Below are 7,500 nucleotides of genomic sequence, written 5' to 3'. Positions count from 1 at the left end.
TTTCATTTGAATGTTGTTTGTTGGAACTCTTGCTATTCTGGTTCAGGTTCTTGCAAAATGAATTGCTGCAACGTCCGGGAATCGAACCCGGGCCGCCCGCGTGGCAGGCGAGCATTCTACCACTGAACCAACGTTGCTGGCACATAGGGAAAGGACAATTTGTGGCTCTTTGTAACCCCCCAAACAGCCCATGACCTATGGAGAGAAGGGCAAAATGTTATCCGCAGTCGGTAGGATTCGAACCTACGCTCCCAGAGGGAATCTGATTTCTAGTCAGACGCCTTAACCACTCGGCCACGACTGCAATCCATTGATGGGGGCACATTTGGCGGCATTCTCATACAGTAGAATAACTTGGATTAGCTTAGCTTGCCACTTCACACAGGTTTGCAAGCAGCCCGGCTAGCTCAGTCGGTAGAGCATGAGACTCTTAATCTCAGGGTCGTGGGTTCGAGCCCCACGTTGGGCGACCATTCCTTTTGGTGTGTTTCCCACTTAGCTGCAACGAGTATGAGGTGCACACTCATGGACCCACCAGCAGAAAGGGCGCCATGGCTTAGTTGGTTAAAGCGCCTGTCTAGTAAACAGGAGATCCCGAGTTCGAATCTCGGTGGTGCCTCAACTTTTTTTGACCAACCCAACTGTCAAAAGAAGGCCTCTGAAAGATTTCACTGCTCACATTTTGCCCAAGATACAGGAAAAATGAAGCGAAACAAACAGTTCAACAAAATGCCGCGACCCGGGATCGAACCGGGGACCTTTAGATCTTCAGTCTAACGCTCTCCCAACTGAGCTATCACGGCCTGTGCTATGTTCTTGGCGACCCAAGCGGAAACGCAGCAGCATAGCATTTCAAAAAGAAAAAGTGGCCTGACAGACGAAAACAAACGAACAAACAGAAAAAGAGACAGGTCCTACCGAGATTTGAACTCGGATCGCTGGATTCAGAGTCCAGAGTGCTAACCATTACACCATAGGACCTTCACATCTAGCGATGTCAAGATGCACGTACAGTTTTCCAATCGTTTTCCCATTGAAAAGAAAAAGGTAAAACAACTGGAACATATTTGCAGAAACCCTGAAATTAGGGCCAAACATGACCAATCCAAAAAGCAAGTGGGCTCGTCCGGGATTTGAACCCGGGACCTCTCGCACCCTAAGCGAGAATCATACCCCTAGACCAACGAGCCAGCTGTTGAGTGGTAACAGTGCGTGTGGGTATTTATTTGACATGCCTGCGGAAGGAGACTCACCTTTGAACGAGGACCTTCAAGAAAGAAGAAGAAAAAACAGACTGTTTGGTTCCTGCCGGGATCGAACCGGCGACCTTGTCCGTGTGAAGGACACGTGATAACCACTACACTAAGGAACCTTGCTGGTAGAGAGGCAAATTCTTTGTTTGAAATATTGAGTTGTAGCAAATGTGGTATGGATCTGTCCCAACGGTGTACTACAGGGTCTCGTGGCGCAACGGATAACGCGTCTGACTACGGATCAGAAGATTGCAGGTTCGAATCCTGCCGAGATCGGATTTTTATCTTTGAACAGACTAAATGTGTATGACTGAGACACATGGCATGACATTGCATACACAGATACATGGACAATATGTTTGTTTAGCTGCCAATACTTATGTTTTGTTCACGTTGATTGCTACGCTCAACAAGAAAAAGGTGTCTGCGCCCCCGGGTGGGCTCGAACCACCAACCTTTCGGTTAACAGCCGAACGCGCTAGCCGATTGCGCCACGGAGGCAAGTTGATGATGCTGGTATCGAAATAATTGAGAAATATGCCAACATGGTTAAATAATTGTACAATTGAGAAAGCCAGTTTGGAAAATGCTTTGTTTAAGTTTGCACTGCTAAACACATCATACATCCTTCCGTTATGGTCTAGTGGTTAGGATAGCTGGCTCTCACCCAGCAGGCCCGGGTTCGATTCCCGGTAACGGAAAACTTTTTTCCCCCCTCTTGTGCGCTTGTCCAAGTGTAGTTGAGTTGGTATAGCATCGAATTTCTCGAGAGAAGAAAAGGCAATAATTGAACAAAACTTCCGACGAGGATGGGATTCGAACCCACGCGGGCAGAGCCCATTGGATTAGCAGTCCAACGCCTTAACCACTCGGCCACCTCGTCAACTAGGAGGAGTCAGGCCGAAACTTGGGAAGCCCTTGATGTTTGCATGAAAGAATGAGATCCTGGTGGTTCAGCAGTTTTTAGAGAAGAAAAAGATTTCCCACGCCGGGAGTTGAACCCGGGCCTCCTGGGTGAAAGCCAGATATCCTAGCCGTTAGACCACGTGGGATCATGTTTCCGTCCGGGATCGAACCGGAGACCTTCTGCGTGTTAGGCAGATGTGATAACCGCTACACCACGGAAACTCTGTGGTATAGTGCCAACTAAGGTGGGATGTTATCAAATCACGGAAAAGGCTGGCCTTTGTGGTATGTACACTAGAACATTTGTGCCTTTGTCACTGTCTCTAGCCGTGATCGTCTAGTGGTTAGGACCCTGCGTTGTGGCCGCAGTAACCCAGGTTCGAATCCTGGTCACGGCAGTGACAATTTTTTCCTTTCCCTGTCACATCGTGACTTTGAATTTGGAACTGGGAGCCCATGTCATGAAGAAGCGTCAGTGGTATAGTGGTGAGCATAGCTGCCTTCCAAGCAGTTGACCCGGGTTCGATTCCCGGCTGACGCAGAGCTGAATTTTTAAGCCATGGTATGTGCCGTAATTGGCCAATACTGCTTCCAAATTGTGCAACAGAGATCACCAAGCCTCCGTAGCGCAGTAGGCAGCGCGTCAGTCTCATAATCTGAAGGCCGTGAGTTCGAGCCTCACCGGGGGCAGACTTCATTTTGATCTTAATATGTCTAATGCGTGTAGTGATGGAAAGGAAAACGAAAGTTTAGGCCTACGACACCAAGTATTCCCAGGCGGTCACCCATCCAAGTACTAACTTGGCCCAATGTTGCTTAACTTCAGTGATCGGACGAGAACTGGTGCTTTCAACATGGTATGGCCGTAGACATTGATGATGGGCAATGCAACGGTATGAGTCAATCCTTTTCTGCTGCGATGGCGTAGGGATTAAGCACAAGGTACTACAAGACAAGCAGTCGGCTTCAGGGCATTAGGGGTAGCGTGGCCGAGCGGTCTAAGGCGCTGGTTTAAGGCACCAGTCCTTTCGAGGGCGTGGGTTCGAATCCCACCGCTGCCAAAGCTTTTTCCTCACTTTAGAATTATTGTTGGCTGAAGTGGCTGTTATTCGGTTTGTTTTTGTTTTGATTGTATCTCCGTCCCCTAGGCAGACTGGGGTCAATCATTTGTTTGTCTCCATACATGATGAACAGGTTTCATGAGCTATGGCAAAATGTTGCTTGGAGATGCGGGGTATCGATCCCCGTACCTCTCGCATGCTAAGCGAGCGCTCTACCATCTGAGCTACATCCCCTTCTTGCTGTTGATGTCCGAAAGCAAGTATTTGAATCTTCTGTCTCGGGAAATCAAAAGGTCGCACAGCAACTGTGGTTAAATTGACAAAGCAATTCCTCACCCGACAGCTACCTTCGATAGCTCAGTTGGTAGAGCGGTGGACTGTAGTTGTTACTCTGCGAGCAGATATCCATAGGTCGCTGGTTCAAATCCGGCTCGAAGGAACTAACCTTTTTCGTCCTTTTTTTCATATTTTCCATCGGAACACGAACACGGTGTTAGCTTTGAACACCAATGCTCAACGACATCGGTGTCAGCATCGAGTGTAACCGACATTAGAAAGCCAGGACATGATGTTGCTTAATTTTTTTCATTTTCCCTGGCGTCTATCCATTCCTCGATAGTCTAGTGGTGAGGATCTCCGCCTGTCACGTGGAAGGCCCGGGTTCGATTCCCGGTCGGGGAGAATGCAACTTTTTGACAGGACAGCTTGAGAGACATGCATTTCATCGCTCCAGCTTTATGATAGAAGGCAATTTGGTTACATAATTTACCTCCAATACCATTGAGCCCGGGTAGCTCAGTCGGTAGAGCGTTAGGCTTTTAACCTAACGGTCCAGGGTTCGAGCCCCTGCTCGGGCGCTACCCTTTTGCACAGACGTGCACTTAAATCACTTTGTCAGCAAATTAAAAGGAGTATGGCCCGTAGGGGGATCGAACCCGTGACCTTCGCGTTATTAGCACGACGCTCTAACCAACTGAGCTAACGGGCCTACACACGGTTGTTGGACTAAAAACTTTGCATTGATATAGTGTATTTGCATAGCTTGTTGCTTGTGGCTGCCTACACCGTGAGTCAACAGTCAGTTTGGCCGAGTGGTCTAAGGCGCTGCGTTCAGGTCGCAGTCCACTTCTGTGGGCGTGAGTTCGAATCTCACAGCTGACAAACTCCTTTTTCCTGTCCATTGTGTGTGCGTGCTGCTCTATTTTGGCAGCAAACCAAATATACATAAAATGTTTGACTCAACCAGACAAGGATAGCAGAGTGGCGCAGTGGAAGCGTGCTGGGCCCATAACCCAGAGGTCCGTAGATCGAAACTACGCTCTGCTAAAACCCAATTCTTTTCTTCTGTTCTGTTCTCTTTTCTTTATTTCAGACGTCAACAGGGACCACAAATGTGTCCCCGCACCCCAACACGACCCATTAGCGCAGAGGATAGCGCATTGGACTTCTAATCCAAAGGTCCTGGGTTCGATCCCCAGATGGGTTGCAAACTGTTTTGCCAGCCAGTAAGATGTCAGGATGGCCGAGTGGTCTAAGGCGCCAGACTCAAGGCATAATCCTTGCTCTGCAATACGGAGTAGGCTCTGGAGAATTCTGGTCCTCGATGAGGGCATGGGTTCGAATCCCATTTCTGACAAACAACTTTTGGCATTAATTTTCTGCAACTGCCACCCTCCCACTCAAGGAAGTATCGCCATCAAAACGCAGAGCTAAGATTGACCACAATTGTTTGCTTGTTTCACCGCACACGGGGATATAGCTCAGTGGTAGAGCATCCGGCTGCAGTCCGGCAGGTCCTTGGTTCAACTCCGAGTGTCCCCCTTAGGTGAAACTTTTTTTTGGTTTAGCACATTGCAACCTTGCATCCAGAAAAAAAAAGAAAGAAAAATCAAGGGCCAAACCGGGATTTGAACCCGGGACCTCCTGCACCCAAAGCAGGAATCATACCCCTAGACCATTTGGCCGCCCGGTTAGGTTAAGTCAACAGTGATTTAATACACTTGATGTAACTTTGACTGCTTTAATAAAGTCTGGCATTGAAACCAACATGATTCAGATGTTTCTCTGGATGTTGCACAGTTTTCTAATTCATATCAGACCTTTCTGTCCATATAAATAACACATAAAACCAACCGCTGGTTCATAGTTGGTAAAAATGATTAACTGAACCTAAAATTTTGGGGAGGAATAAAGATATTCAAGATTTAATTTTTTGTTTTCAAAATAAAGATACTAAGAAAGAGAGGTAATGTCTGATTGAGCCAATAAATGAATCGCATCGGAGCATACATGAAATCTCATTAGTTGAATTAAACTGAAGGTTTCTAGTTTTTTTCATGAGAGTTAATTTGAGCTGTTCTTTCAACTATTACTCGAATCAAGTCCATCTCATGAAGTGCTGCCTTCATATTGTTGTTTCACATCTATGTTTTATCTGTGCATTAATAATAAATATGCTTCATCTATTGCAATCGTTGTAAAATAATAAAAATCTCTTTATGAATTTAAGTTAATAAAATCATATTTTTTTCTTGGGTTTCAATAAAACAAAAAAATAATATCTCGGACTTCTAAAGTCTTTTTATATGTTTCCTCACTGTTTGGCCACTACTTGGTCACAAATGCTCAAAACACAAACCTTTTTCGACCTAAGATACTCAATTGGTTCCTTCTACAAGTCCAATCCATCAGTTTTGGGATGTCTTTATATTTCAAGATAAATTTATGAAAAAGGGAAATTTGGGTGTTGCCTATTGTATGCACAGATACCATTAAATCAACAGAAAAAAATACTTATTTGTACTTTTCTCTCATCTTTAAAGTTTGATTCTGTTAAATAACTATTCTTGAAGGAGAGCTGCTGACCTCCAGTGTACATGGCTTAGTCAAATGCATATTAAACATAAAAATTTTCCCAAAAAGCACATAAAAAAAGTCTCTCAATGGGTTAGAAAAATAGAATAATTTTGAAACTTAGATTTAAGTTAAACAAATTATTTTTCTAGTACATTACATTAAAATACTTTGTTTGGGGCAAATTTTTACCTTTAACGTGTATTTGACTTAACCATGAACACTGGAGGTCAGCAGCTGTCCTCTTGAGCGATAGAATGCATAAATCCCTTAGACAATAGTTAATTCAACAGAATTCAAACTTTGAAAATGGGAAAAAAGTATAGGTTTTTTCAGTGCAATTTATTTTGGATCTTGTTAACGCGATTGCTGCGCATTTCCTGGCATTATTCTGGCAAGGATTGGTACTCGAAAACTAAATATTTTCCATCTTTGAGTACGCCAGTGACAAGCGGATTTCATTTGAATGTTGTTTGTTGGAACTCTTGCTATTCTGGTTCAGGTTCTTGCAAAATGAATTGCTGCAACGTCCGGGAATCGAACCCGGGCCGCCCGCGTGGCAGGCGAGCATTCTACCACTGAACCAACGTTGCTGGCACATAGGGAAAGGACAATTTGTGGCTCTTTGTAACCCCCAAACAGCCCATGACCTATGGAGAGAAGGGCAAAATGTTATCCGCAGTCGGTAGGATTCGAACCTACGCTCCCAGAGGGAATCTGATTTCTAGTCAGACGCCTTAACCACTCGGCCACGACTGCAATCCATTGATGGGGGCACATTTGGCGGCATTCTCATACAGTAGAATAACTTGGATTAGCTTAGCTTGCCACTTCACACAGGTGTTGCAAGCAGCCCGGCTAGCTCAGTCGGTAGAGCATGAGACTCTTAAATCTCAGGGTCGTGGGTTCGAGCCCCACGTTGGGCGACCATTCCTTTTGGTGTGTTTCCCACTTAGCTGCAACGAGTATGAGGTGCACACTCATGGACCCACCAGCAGAAAGGGCGCCATGGCTTAGTTGGTTAAAGCGCCTGTCTAGTAAACAGGAGATCCCGAGTTCGAATCTCGGTGGTGCCTCAACTTTTTTTTGACCAACCCAACTGTCAAAAGAAGGCCTCTGAAAGATTTCACTGCTCACATTTTGCCCAAGATACAGGAAAAATGAAGCGAAACAAACAGTTCAACAAAAATGCCGCGACCCGGGATCGAACCGGGGACCTTTAGATCTTCAGTCTAACGCTCTCCCAACTGAGCTATCACGGCCTGTGCTATGTTCTTGGCGACCCAAGCGGAAACGCAGCAGCATAGCATTTCAAAAAGAAAAAGTGGCCTGACAGACGAAAACAAACGAACAAACAGAAAAAGAGACAGGTCCTACCGAGATTTGAACTCGGATCGCTGGATTCAGAGTCCAGAGTGCTAACCATT

At 45.7% G+C, this 7,500-nt stretch overlaps 31 non-coding genes across 31 annotated transcripts; 16 read left to right on the top strand and 15 right to left on the bottom strand.

The window, feature by feature from the left end:
• Window positions 1–222: 222 nt before the first annotated feature.
• TRNAS-AGA (transfer RNA serine (anticodon AGA)) lies at window positions 223–304 on the bottom strand. Its single transcript has one exon. It is a non-coding gene; the product is annotated as a tRNA-Ser (tRNA).
• Window positions 305–396: 92 nt separating this feature from the next.
• TRNAK-CUU (transfer RNA lysine (anticodon CUU)) lies at window positions 397–469 on the top strand. Its single transcript has one exon. It is a non-coding gene; the product is annotated as a tRNA-Lys (tRNA).
• A 76-nt stretch (window positions 470–545) lies between these two features.
• Window positions 546–619, top strand: TRNAT-AGU (transfer RNA threonine (anticodon AGU)). Its single transcript has one exon. It is a non-coding gene; the product is annotated as a tRNA-Thr (tRNA).
• Window positions 620–730: 111 nt separating this feature from the next.
• Window positions 731–803, bottom strand: TRNAF-GAA (transfer RNA phenylalanine (anticodon GAA)). Its single transcript has one exon. It is a non-coding gene; the product is annotated as a tRNA-Phe (tRNA).
• Window positions 804–909: 106 nt separating this feature from the next.
• TRNAQ-CUG (transfer RNA glutamine (anticodon CUG)) lies at window positions 910–981 on the bottom strand. Its single transcript has one exon. It is a non-coding gene; the product is annotated as a tRNA-Gln (tRNA).
• Window positions 982–1,118: 137 nt separating this feature from the next.
• TRNAP-AGG (transfer RNA proline (anticodon AGG)) lies at window positions 1,119–1,190 on the bottom strand. Its single transcript has one exon. It is a non-coding gene; the product is annotated as a tRNA-Pro (tRNA).
• A 109-nt stretch (window positions 1,191–1,299) lies between these two features.
• TRNAV-CAC (transfer RNA valine (anticodon CAC)) lies at window positions 1,300–1,372 on the bottom strand. The gene has a single exon. It is a non-coding gene; the product is annotated as a tRNA-Val (tRNA).
• Window positions 1,373–1,456: 84 nt separating this feature from the next.
• TRNAR-ACG (transfer RNA arginine (anticodon ACG)) lies at window positions 1,457–1,529 on the top strand. The gene has a single exon. It is a non-coding gene; the product is annotated as a tRNA-Arg (tRNA).
• A 151-nt stretch (window positions 1,530–1,680) lies between these two features.
• On the bottom strand, window positions 1,681–1,754 carry TRNAN-GUU (transfer RNA asparagine (anticodon GUU)). The gene has a single exon. It is a non-coding gene; the product is annotated as a tRNA-Asn (tRNA).
• Window positions 1,755–1,882: 128 nt separating this feature from the next.
• TRNAE-CUC (transfer RNA glutamic acid (anticodon CUC)) lies at window positions 1,883–1,954 on the top strand. Its single transcript has one exon. It is a non-coding gene; the product is annotated as a tRNA-Glu (tRNA).
• Window positions 1,955–2,054: 100 nt separating this feature from the next.
• TRNAS-GCU (transfer RNA serine (anticodon GCU)) lies at window positions 2,055–2,136 on the bottom strand. The gene has a single exon. It is a non-coding gene; the product is annotated as a tRNA-Ser (tRNA).
• A 97-nt stretch (window positions 2,137–2,233) lies between these two features.
• On the bottom strand, window positions 2,234–2,305 carry TRNAE-UUC (transfer RNA glutamic acid (anticodon UUC)). The gene has a single exon. It is a non-coding gene; the product is annotated as a tRNA-Glu (tRNA).
• A 3-nt stretch (window positions 2,306–2,308) lies between these two features.
• TRNAV-AAC (transfer RNA valine (anticodon AAC)) lies at window positions 2,309–2,381 on the bottom strand. The gene has a single exon. It is a non-coding gene; the product is annotated as a tRNA-Val (tRNA).
• Window positions 2,382–2,485: 104 nt separating this feature from the next.
• On the top strand, window positions 2,486–2,557 carry TRNAH-GUG (transfer RNA histidin (anticodon GUG)). Its single transcript has one exon. It is a non-coding gene; the product is annotated as a tRNA-His (tRNA).
• A 71-nt stretch (window positions 2,558–2,628) lies between these two features.
• TRNAG-UCC (transfer RNA glycine (anticodon UCC)) lies at window positions 2,629–2,700 on the top strand. The gene has a single exon. It is a non-coding gene; the product is annotated as a tRNA-Gly (tRNA).
• Window positions 2,701–2,776: 76 nt separating this feature from the next.
• On the top strand, window positions 2,777–2,849 carry TRNAM-CAU (transfer RNA methionine (anticodon CAU)). The gene has a single exon. It is a non-coding gene; the product is annotated as a tRNA-Met (tRNA).
• A 62-nt stretch (window positions 2,850–2,911) lies between these two features.
• LOC145320419 (5S ribosomal RNA) lies at window positions 2,912–3,030 on the bottom strand. The gene has a single exon (XR_013880204.1). It is a non-coding gene; the product is annotated as a 5S ribosomal RNA (ribosomal RNA).
• Window positions 3,031–3,138: 108 nt separating this feature from the next.
• On the top strand, window positions 3,139–3,220 carry TRNAL-AAG (transfer RNA leucine (anticodon AAG)). Its single transcript has one exon. It is a non-coding gene; the product is annotated as a tRNA-Leu (tRNA).
• A 161-nt stretch (window positions 3,221–3,381) lies between these two features.
• On the bottom strand, window positions 3,382–3,454 carry TRNAA-AGC (transfer RNA alanine (anticodon AGC)). Its single transcript has one exon. It is a non-coding gene; the product is annotated as a tRNA-Ala (tRNA).
• Window positions 3,455–3,566: 112 nt separating this feature from the next.
• TRNAY-GUA (transfer RNA tyrosine (anticodon GUA)) lies at window positions 3,567–3,659 on the top strand. The gene is made up of 2 exons: window positions 3,567–3,603; window positions 3,624–3,659. It is a non-coding gene; the product is annotated as a tRNA-Tyr (tRNA).
• Window positions 3,660–3,829: 170 nt separating this feature from the next.
• Window positions 3,830–3,901, top strand: TRNAD-GUC (transfer RNA aspartic acid (anticodon GUC)). Its single transcript has one exon. It is a non-coding gene; the product is annotated as a tRNA-Asp (tRNA).
• Window positions 3,902–4,004: 103 nt separating this feature from the next.
• Window positions 4,005–4,077, top strand: TRNAK-UUU (transfer RNA lysine (anticodon UUU)). Its single transcript has one exon. It is a non-coding gene; the product is annotated as a tRNA-Lys (tRNA).
• A 57-nt stretch (window positions 4,078–4,134) lies between these two features.
• TRNAI-AAU (transfer RNA isoleucine (anticodon AAU)) lies at window positions 4,135–4,208 on the bottom strand. Its single transcript has one exon. It is a non-coding gene; the product is annotated as a tRNA-Ile (tRNA).
• Window positions 4,209–4,297: 89 nt separating this feature from the next.
• TRNAL-CAG (transfer RNA leucine (anticodon CAG)) lies at window positions 4,298–4,381 on the top strand. Its single transcript has one exon. It is a non-coding gene; the product is annotated as a tRNA-Leu (tRNA).
• A 351-nt stretch (window positions 4,382–4,732) lies between these two features.
• Window positions 4,733–4,856, top strand: TRNAL-CAA (transfer RNA leucine (anticodon CAA)). Its single transcript has 2 exons — window positions 4,733–4,770; window positions 4,812–4,856. It is a non-coding gene; the product is annotated as a tRNA-Leu (tRNA).
• A 113-nt stretch (window positions 4,857–4,969) lies between these two features.
• Window positions 4,970–5,041, top strand: TRNAC-GCA (transfer RNA cysteine (anticodon GCA)). The gene has a single exon. It is a non-coding gene; the product is annotated as a tRNA-Cys (tRNA).
• Window positions 5,042–5,112: 71 nt separating this feature from the next.
• Window positions 5,113–5,184, bottom strand: TRNAP-UGG (transfer RNA proline (anticodon UGG)). The gene has a single exon. It is a non-coding gene; the product is annotated as a tRNA-Pro (tRNA).
• Window positions 5,185–6,750: 1,566 nt separating this feature from the next.
• On the bottom strand, window positions 6,751–6,832 carry TRNAS-AGA (transfer RNA serine (anticodon AGA)). Its single transcript has one exon. It is a non-coding gene; the product is annotated as a tRNA-Ser (tRNA).
• Window positions 6,833–6,925: 93 nt separating this feature from the next.
• Window positions 6,926–6,999, top strand: TRNAK-CUU (transfer RNA lysine (anticodon CUU)). Its single transcript has one exon. It is a non-coding gene; the product is annotated as a tRNA-Lys (tRNA).
• A 76-nt stretch (window positions 7,000–7,075) lies between these two features.
• TRNAT-AGU (transfer RNA threonine (anticodon AGU)) lies at window positions 7,076–7,149 on the top strand. Its single transcript has one exon. It is a non-coding gene; the product is annotated as a tRNA-Thr (tRNA).
• Window positions 7,150–7,262: 113 nt separating this feature from the next.
• Window positions 7,263–7,335, bottom strand: TRNAF-GAA (transfer RNA phenylalanine (anticodon GAA)). The gene has a single exon. It is a non-coding gene; the product is annotated as a tRNA-Phe (tRNA).
• Window positions 7,336–7,500: the final 165 nt, after the last annotated feature.

Source organism: Acartia tonsa, chromosome 5, assembly GCF_053477335.1.
Source record: "Acartia tonsa isolate MP-2025a chromosome 5, ASM5347733v1, whole genome shotgun sequence".
In the NCBI taxonomy this organism is placed as follows: domain Eukaryota; kingdom Metazoa; phylum Arthropoda; class Copepoda; order Calanoida; family Acartiidae; genus Acartia; species Acartia tonsa.
Note: the sequence above shows the minus strand (reverse complement) of the source record. Positions and strands in the feature narration are given on the sequence as shown.